Source organism: Olea europaea, unplaced genomic scaffold, assembly GCF_002742605.1.
Source record: "Olea europaea var. sylvestris unplaced genomic scaffold, O_europaea_v1 scaffold23, whole genome shotgun sequence".
In the NCBI taxonomy this organism is placed as follows: Eukaryota; Viridiplantae; Streptophyta; class Magnoliopsida; order Lamiales; family Oleaceae; genus Olea; species Olea europaea.
Window position 1 is genome coordinate 753,790 of NW_019241087.1, and position 8,131 is coordinate 761,920.

Here is an 8,131-nt window from a genome sequence, read left to right on the forward strand (position 1 = left end):
TGCATAGATGAATCATCCACCCTGCAAGGATATCAATTACTGCTTCATAAGGAAAGGGGGTGGGCCAATCTTATTCTCTACAAAGACGAAGCCTTCCATGGCTAGAGCAAATAACATGGAGGAAGCCCTTGCACAGAAGAGTAAACCCCTTTCAAGGAAGTTAAAAAAAAAAAAAAAAGGCGCCTCGATGAGGATAAGTTTGACACCTCTCACGAAGAGTCATGCCTAACATGGAGGAAGCCCTTGCACAGAAGAGTAAACCCCTTTCAAGGAAGTTAAAAAAAAAAAAAAAAGGCGCCTCGATGAGGATAAGTTTGACACCTCTCACGAAGAGTCATGCCTAACATGGAGGAAGCCCTTGCACAGAAGAGTAAACCCCTTTCAAGGAAGTTAAAAAAAAAAAAAAAAGGCGCCTCGATGAGGATAAGTTTGACACCTCTCACGAAGAGTCATGCCTAACATGGAGGAAGCCCTTGCATAGAAGAGTCAACCCCTTTCAAGGAAGTAATAAAAAAAAAAAAAAGAAAAAAAAAGCCTCGATGAGGATAAGTTTGACACCTCTCACGAAGAGTCATGCCTTTCTACCTTAAAAGTTAATCCCTTTCATGGCTAGACCAAACACCAAGAAGGAAGCCCTTGATATGGATGTGCCACCCCCATGTAAGGATGTTAGCTTATCATAGCTGTATGTATTCAGAGCATGGCCTAAGTTGCTCACATCCAGAGAGCTGCCTTTACTATTTATATTCAACTCAGAGTTAGCCTCTACATTAGTATCAGTATAGCTGCTTAAGTTCAGAGCATTGCCTCTGCATCATCTTATCACAACTCCTTATATTTTTAGTCTCGTCTCTGCATCAACAGCATCATAGTGACTTATATTTCAAGTCCGATCCACATATAAATATTCGACTAGGACTATTTTGATTACTGTTGGCATATGTATTATATTATCACTACCAAATATGCATGTCACATTACTGCTAGCATGCCTTATGACCCATAACACTATTTTCATCATTGCTAGTAGGTATGCCACGTTATCTACATTATCATTTTATAGACATCCTGTTACACATTAGCAAGTTTGATAGGATCATCATTATTTAGAGGGGCAGATGAACCCGAAATTTATTTTGAACATGTGCAGTGGATATATTGTATTGTATTATAGGTTTGTTTAGTTCGTATTACAGTGGAGATGCTGTCAAAATTTTGAAAAATTATATTCAATATATATCCTTCGAGGAAATTCATAAGTTCATCCCTAACCACCACATAACAAGGCCATTATCTTCAACAATGTTAGTGTGTGTGTGTGTGTTTTTTTTTTATTATGAGATTGATTTTTCATTTAATATATTTCAAAAAATTTTGGATTTATGATATTTGTAATGTTTATTTTTCATTATTTAGGTAGATTATTGAGCGTCGATGTGATATAAGTTTTTTTGGGCAATATTTCATCTAGACTCACCTCCGCCAAGAATATCTCATTTTCCTCATCTAGACACCTCCTCCGTGGATCTCATACACAAAGCCAGTGTCATTATTTTGATGATTTGTATGTTTGACTGATGGAATTTATGGTCGGGGAGGTCGACACACTACGAGCGAAGGTGGGCATGCTGCGAGAGCAGGTGGTCACCGTATGAGCCATTTAGTAGACTTTAGGAAGAGATCATAGCGCTCTAGGGCGATATTGTAGGCAGTTGAGAGAGTGTTAGACGGGTGATGGAGAGCATGATGGAGCGTGTGACGGATAGACGGGGTCACCCATAGTTTTGAAAAGATGATGGTGCATTAAAATCAATTTTGTTATATGTGGAGTAGGAAGGGTGGTCCCGATGGCATCGGAGAGGTAGCAAATAAAAGGATGGGGGTGGCCCCGATGGAGAATATGAGAGGTGGGGAAGAAGGAGAGTATGGAATGGGTGGTCCCGATGGGTTTGGTGAGGTGGTAGAGAAAAAGAGGATAGAAGAGGTGATGGGGACGGAGAAGAGGACAAAGAGGGTGCTATTGATGGGGATGGAAAATGTGGTAAAGGAGGAGGAGGAGAGGACAGAGCGAGTGGCCCCAATGATGAAGGATGTGCCAAAGACGGAAGGGATATGGCCCGAATGATGGTAGAGAGGGAAAGCCTCGAGATGGAAGAGGGGATGGCGATCTAGGGACGGAGGAGTTGACGAATAAGAAAAGGCGTCCATCATGACAAAGGGGTAAAAAGCATGTTGTTGTTGTGACGAAGTAGATGGTCAGCATAAGATCGAGATTACCGTCGCAATATGTCATTTCTCCCTTCATGGTCAAGGCGAAGAGGTGTACATTCGTCAATGGGACGTACTTCAATCTCTTTCGAGAGGTGGGCCCTGTTAATTGGAAAGTGTTTGAGACAGAGTGAGAAGAATTATTACCAAGCAAGTAATTTATGATTATAGTAAAGTACGATACGCTAACTCATCTATACTTCTTTTAACATTTTTTTTCTATTTTTTAGAGCAAGCCACATGAAAGTTCAAAGGACAATCTTGGAAGCTTATAAGTGGTTTTATGACGCCACTTTAGGCGCTTGGCAAGCCGATGAGTAAGTGAAATAGTCATATTATTATTTATTATGCTTACATAATTATTTGTTTATTAAATGAAATAACTTCCTCTCTTTCTATTGGTATTTCCTAATGTTGCACATCGACCTGGCTATGGAATTGTTGCGTGATCGAACTCAAAGATATTTCAAATAAATTGACATTTCTGGTCGAGTCATATTGAACACCGAATTCCTACATGCCCTTACCATTGAGTATCAATCACTCGACCTTATACATAATGATTACATGATACCCGAATATATGCTCGAGCGGGTCATAAGGATGTGGGCGAGTGTGGGGGAAAAAGTTATGGGAGGATTGTAAGCATATGTACATTCTAGTGATCACGAATTATCCCGGCTTTATCTTGGAAATCGTCTTTGCGGATTCCACAATATATGTGCACGACTCCAAACATTAGTGTCAGATGTAGGGTTAGCTCGAGTTTAACCTAGAGTTGTCAATTGTGATCGTTCATTTGATGGCTAGAAAATTGGGATGATTGTGCAGGATAGACTATGTAACGACCCAAATATTTATTTATTTATTTATTATTCTATTTTATTTGAGTTTAGATCGCAACCAAAATTTTCTTATTGAAGGAAAGGAATTTAAAACCGCATCGCATACAATGTATAACATCATGTGACAATAAATTACTAAAATTTGTGTAGAGAAAATTTTCAAATCTCATAATTATTTATTCTCTTAAAAATGAAGACTTTTCCCAAAACCATAATATGTTCCTACATGTTTGGATATATCACAAATTCTTAAATAAATCCTAGAATTCAATTTTATGTGTAACTGAGGAATTCCAACAATAACATATATATACAAATATGCAATTTCAGTGACTTAGTCCAATGAAGCATAATACCCGTAACTAATTTATAATTTAAACATTGGGGTCATAATTGGCAAAGAAAATAATTTTATGGATTTGGCGTAAGTGGCAGGCAAATGAAGATTTTTCAATTTTTCTGACATAATTGATACAATGGTCCCTAGCACTATGTTTCCTCTAATTAGTGGATAATTTTAATTAGCTACTTAATTTTATCGAATTCAACCAATACTTAAATAACATGCAGGGTACTAATTGAATATGAGAAATCAAAATTAAAATAGATTGTAATTTATATCGTAGCCTATGTGAACAAGAAATTGGTTCAAGATAATATGTACTATAGATCTAATCAAATAAATTGTCTAATTCAATAAAAATGAAAGTGGTTCGTAAATAAACACCACTAAGATTATTGCTGGAAATAAAATGTTCAGTCACATTACACCGGATTTTATTTATTGAGTTTCATAAACATTGGCATAATGACCGCACCATATCGCCCGCCAACTGACGACCCATTCTAACCTATGAGGAGTAGGGAAAATGAATGAGTATGTGAGAATACTCAATAGGACACGAGTATCGTGCAGTCCCGAATAAAAATATCAATTCATACATCAAAATAATCATACCTTCATATCATATCATTAGACTCAGGTAAGAGCTCATATCATATCATATCATTTATACCGAGTTGTCATTATCATATATCATATCATAACGTGTAAAGTTCATTAGCATAATATTTATCAACAAGAAATAATAAGATTAAACGGGACGAACCACTTGCACCTCGAAATCCTACCTCGATAGATAAGAAGAATTGTTGGAAGAAAAGTAATTACTTCACGTTCTCAAAGCCTTTTCTCTATTGCCGTGTCTATAAGTGTATTTTGTTCGGTAAAAATATCATTCTTCTATTATTTCCAACTTAATGTTCTTATTTAAGGTATACAATAATCATTCCATGTAGATATCCACGTGAGCCGCCTAAAATTCTTCTATCACAGTATATGGACACGCAAATGCTGTAAAAATGGCCTAAAGTTACTCAATCATTCAATTTTATAAAGGCACACGTGTTTGACAACTAATGAATTGCAAAAAGGTCAACTTAGTTAATTTTATAATAAAGGACATTCTTTGAACTTTATATTTTGGGCCTAACTATTTCGATTAAGCTTTTTTTTTTTGGTTAAAAATTTCTAATTAATTACAAGTTACAAAAAGAGTCTAATATTGGTATACTAAAACTTGCTCAATTAAATCTAATTATTTGACTCAAAGAAATGAGAATTTAAAACAATTAATTCTATTCTATAAAATTTTTTGGGGCTTTACAGACTAGCCATTGTGCGAGATATGACAACAGTGAGACAGTTGAGATCGTAAGTATTTAAAATCTTTTAATTTAATTTTTATCTACACGGTATCGATCTAACACATTATTATTTAATTGCAAAGGCGATTGTGGCAAATACGCAATAAAGTATATTAATTTTTTTTTTGTTTAGAACACAAGGTTGATGGAATCAACCAATCCTAGAAAAAAATTGGAAGAATATGTTACTATATGATTTGTATGAATTCAATTGCAATCCATAAATGTTGTATATTTAATTCTGAAACGATTGTAAATATTGTGAAAAATGTAAATATTATATATTTAATTGTAAAATAATAAATATTATTCATTTAACAGCGATATCAATACACACTCCATCTAATTGTCATTTAGGGAAATCCGACTTGTACAAAATTGCCTACTATGCCCTATTGCTCTATACTTGTCGCATCTATTCGGTCGAGAAAACTCTTTTGTAGATGGTATTCTAGATGTAATTGACCAAAGACTTGGAAAAATTGCGAATCGAAATGGTTACCACTCCAGAGCGAGTCACCACTTGTTTAGCAACTTTAGTATTTCAACCATTTCTTAGAGATCAGATCATAGAAGCACAAGATAAAGACTCATTCTTGTAGAAGATCAAGAATGATATTATTATTAATAAGCGAAAGGATTTTGGAATAGTTTCGGATCAGGCACTAATGTTTAAAAGAATAAATTGTGTACATAAGGATGAAATTTTTAGGAAGGAGATATTGGAAGGGGCTCATTTTATCCCATATGCCGCACATCTTGGTGTACAAAAATGTATCGGGACTTTCAAAATACATTTAGTGCAGGAAATGAAAATAAGAATAGGCCTATTTGTGACAAAATGCATAGTGTGTCACAAGTTAGTGCAGAATATCAAAGACCGGTATGGTTGTTAAATCCATTGGACATGCCTGAGTAGAAGTGGAAGAATATCGCCATGTACTTTGCTGTAGGAGTTTTGAAGTCAGCAAGAGTACATAATGTTATATGGGTAATAGTGGATCATCTAACCAATTCTACTGATTCTCTGAAAGTAAAAATGATGTTTAGTATGAATCAATTGGCACAACAATACATTAGAGGGATGGTCAGATTACATGGAATCCTAGTAACCTTTATTTTGGATAGAGACTCGAGGTTTAACTCTAGATTCTGGAAAAGCTTACATAAAGCATTGGGAACGAAATCGAAATTTAGCACCGCTTACCACCTTCAATCAGATGGTCAATTCGAAACTACTATTCAAATATTGGAAGATATGTTGCATGCATGTGTATTAGACCTAGGAGGAAGCTGGGAGTCATACTTCCATTTGGAAGAATTTGCCTATAGCAACAATTTTCAATCTACCATTGGTATGGCACTATACGAGGCTTTCTATGATAGAAAATGAAGATTACCGATTCATTGGGATGAAATTAGTGAAAAGAGAATTTTAGGTCCAGAAATCATCGAGCGAACAAGTCTGGTGGTTATAAGATTAAAAATCGCATAAAAACAGCTTAAGATTCACAAAGAGTTACATAGAAAATAAAAGAAAAGACCTGAATTTCGAAGATGGTGAAAGAATCTTCTTGAAAGTGGTAGCCATGAAGGGTGTACTAAGGTTTGGTAAGGAAGTCAAGCTGAGGCTACGTTAAATAGGATCTTTCGAAATTCTTGAGAAGGTTGGTAACGTAGTTTCAGTTAGTTATGACGTGTTTCTTATGTCTATGATGAGAAAATATGTGCACAATCCGAGTCATGTGGTGAATTATCAAATATTAGATGCTGAAAAAGACTTATTTTACGAAGAAGTTCCAATTGCTATTTTGGACAGAAAATAGAAATTAAGGACTAAGGAAATTTCATTGGTCAATGTTCAGTGGCAATATCATAGGATAGAGAAAGTTAGTTAAGAAGCAGAAACTAAAGCCAAACATCCAGCACCGTTTATTTAATTTAGGTAATTTTGAGGACAATTTTTTTTAAGGTGTGAGGGATGTAAGGTCCCAAATTTTAGATGGAAAAATTTCATAACTAAGAGAATAACTATTACCCATTTCAAAAGTAAGAATACAAGTTTCAAATTTCAAAAATCAGATATTCATTAAAATTTATTTATAATTTATTTAATTGATTATATATTTTATTAATTAAATATATTAAGGTCACGGATTTATACAATTTGGTCACAGATTCATAATTTAATTAGTCACCTATTATTTTTGATCACAAATCAGAATTTTTTATTATCACAAATTATTTTATGATCACAATTCAAAACTTTTGTAGGTCACAATTTGTTCATCGATCACAGATAAAAATTTACATGTCACAATTTATTTATAAGTCATATATCACAAATATTATAGGTTACAACTTATTAAACAGTCACACATTATTAATTTTTTAGGTCACACATTATTTTTTGTCACAATTTATCTTTCTTATTGGTCACAGATTAACCAATTTAATGATCATATTCAACCAATTAATCTGTGACCACCACTGCCTCCAACTTCACCAATGCCACCATTACCACCACCATCATCCTACAACAACACCACCATCTCAGACAAAATCATCACATCACCGCCATACCACACACCCCCTCACACCATCACCACACAGCAACACCCCCACACCACCATAATCACCACCGATATAGCCTAACAACGCTGTCACTACCCAAAATCACAGCACAACCACCATAAAAAACCACAAACCATACAAAACCACGACATCACACACCACCAATTGTAGCCAGGTTTGAATCTGTATACAACCGCCTCCACAGCCAACACCAAAATTTTCTAACGAGCAATAGCTATGCCTCCCAACCCACCAATCTGACATCGCCACCACCATTACCATACACCCAAATCTTCCACCTCTCGCCAATGAGTAACCAATACCATGCCCTCATACCTCAAATCAACGACCCAATCGACCAATTACATTACCACTCCCCTCTACCTCCTCATCTATAAAGTCCCCCATTTGTCGATTCAATACCAAGATCAACAATCAATCGAAATATCCAACACCATCAATTCGCAACACCATCGATCTGCACGACATAGAAGATGCTATTTCCCTCTCTTGTGCACAATGTGAACGATGCTTGATAGAGGCATTAAGCACCACTGCCAAGCATCGCCCACCACGACAACAACATTTCACAAAGGCGAGCATTGCTCTCTCTAGTGAAGCGCCTCTGTGAGTGACTTCATCGGAGATAACAGTGCTACTTGGTGGTGGCTTTGGCAGCCAAAGAAGGAAATGGTGGATATACGGAGAGAAGATAGCAAAAAAAAAAAAAAAAAAAA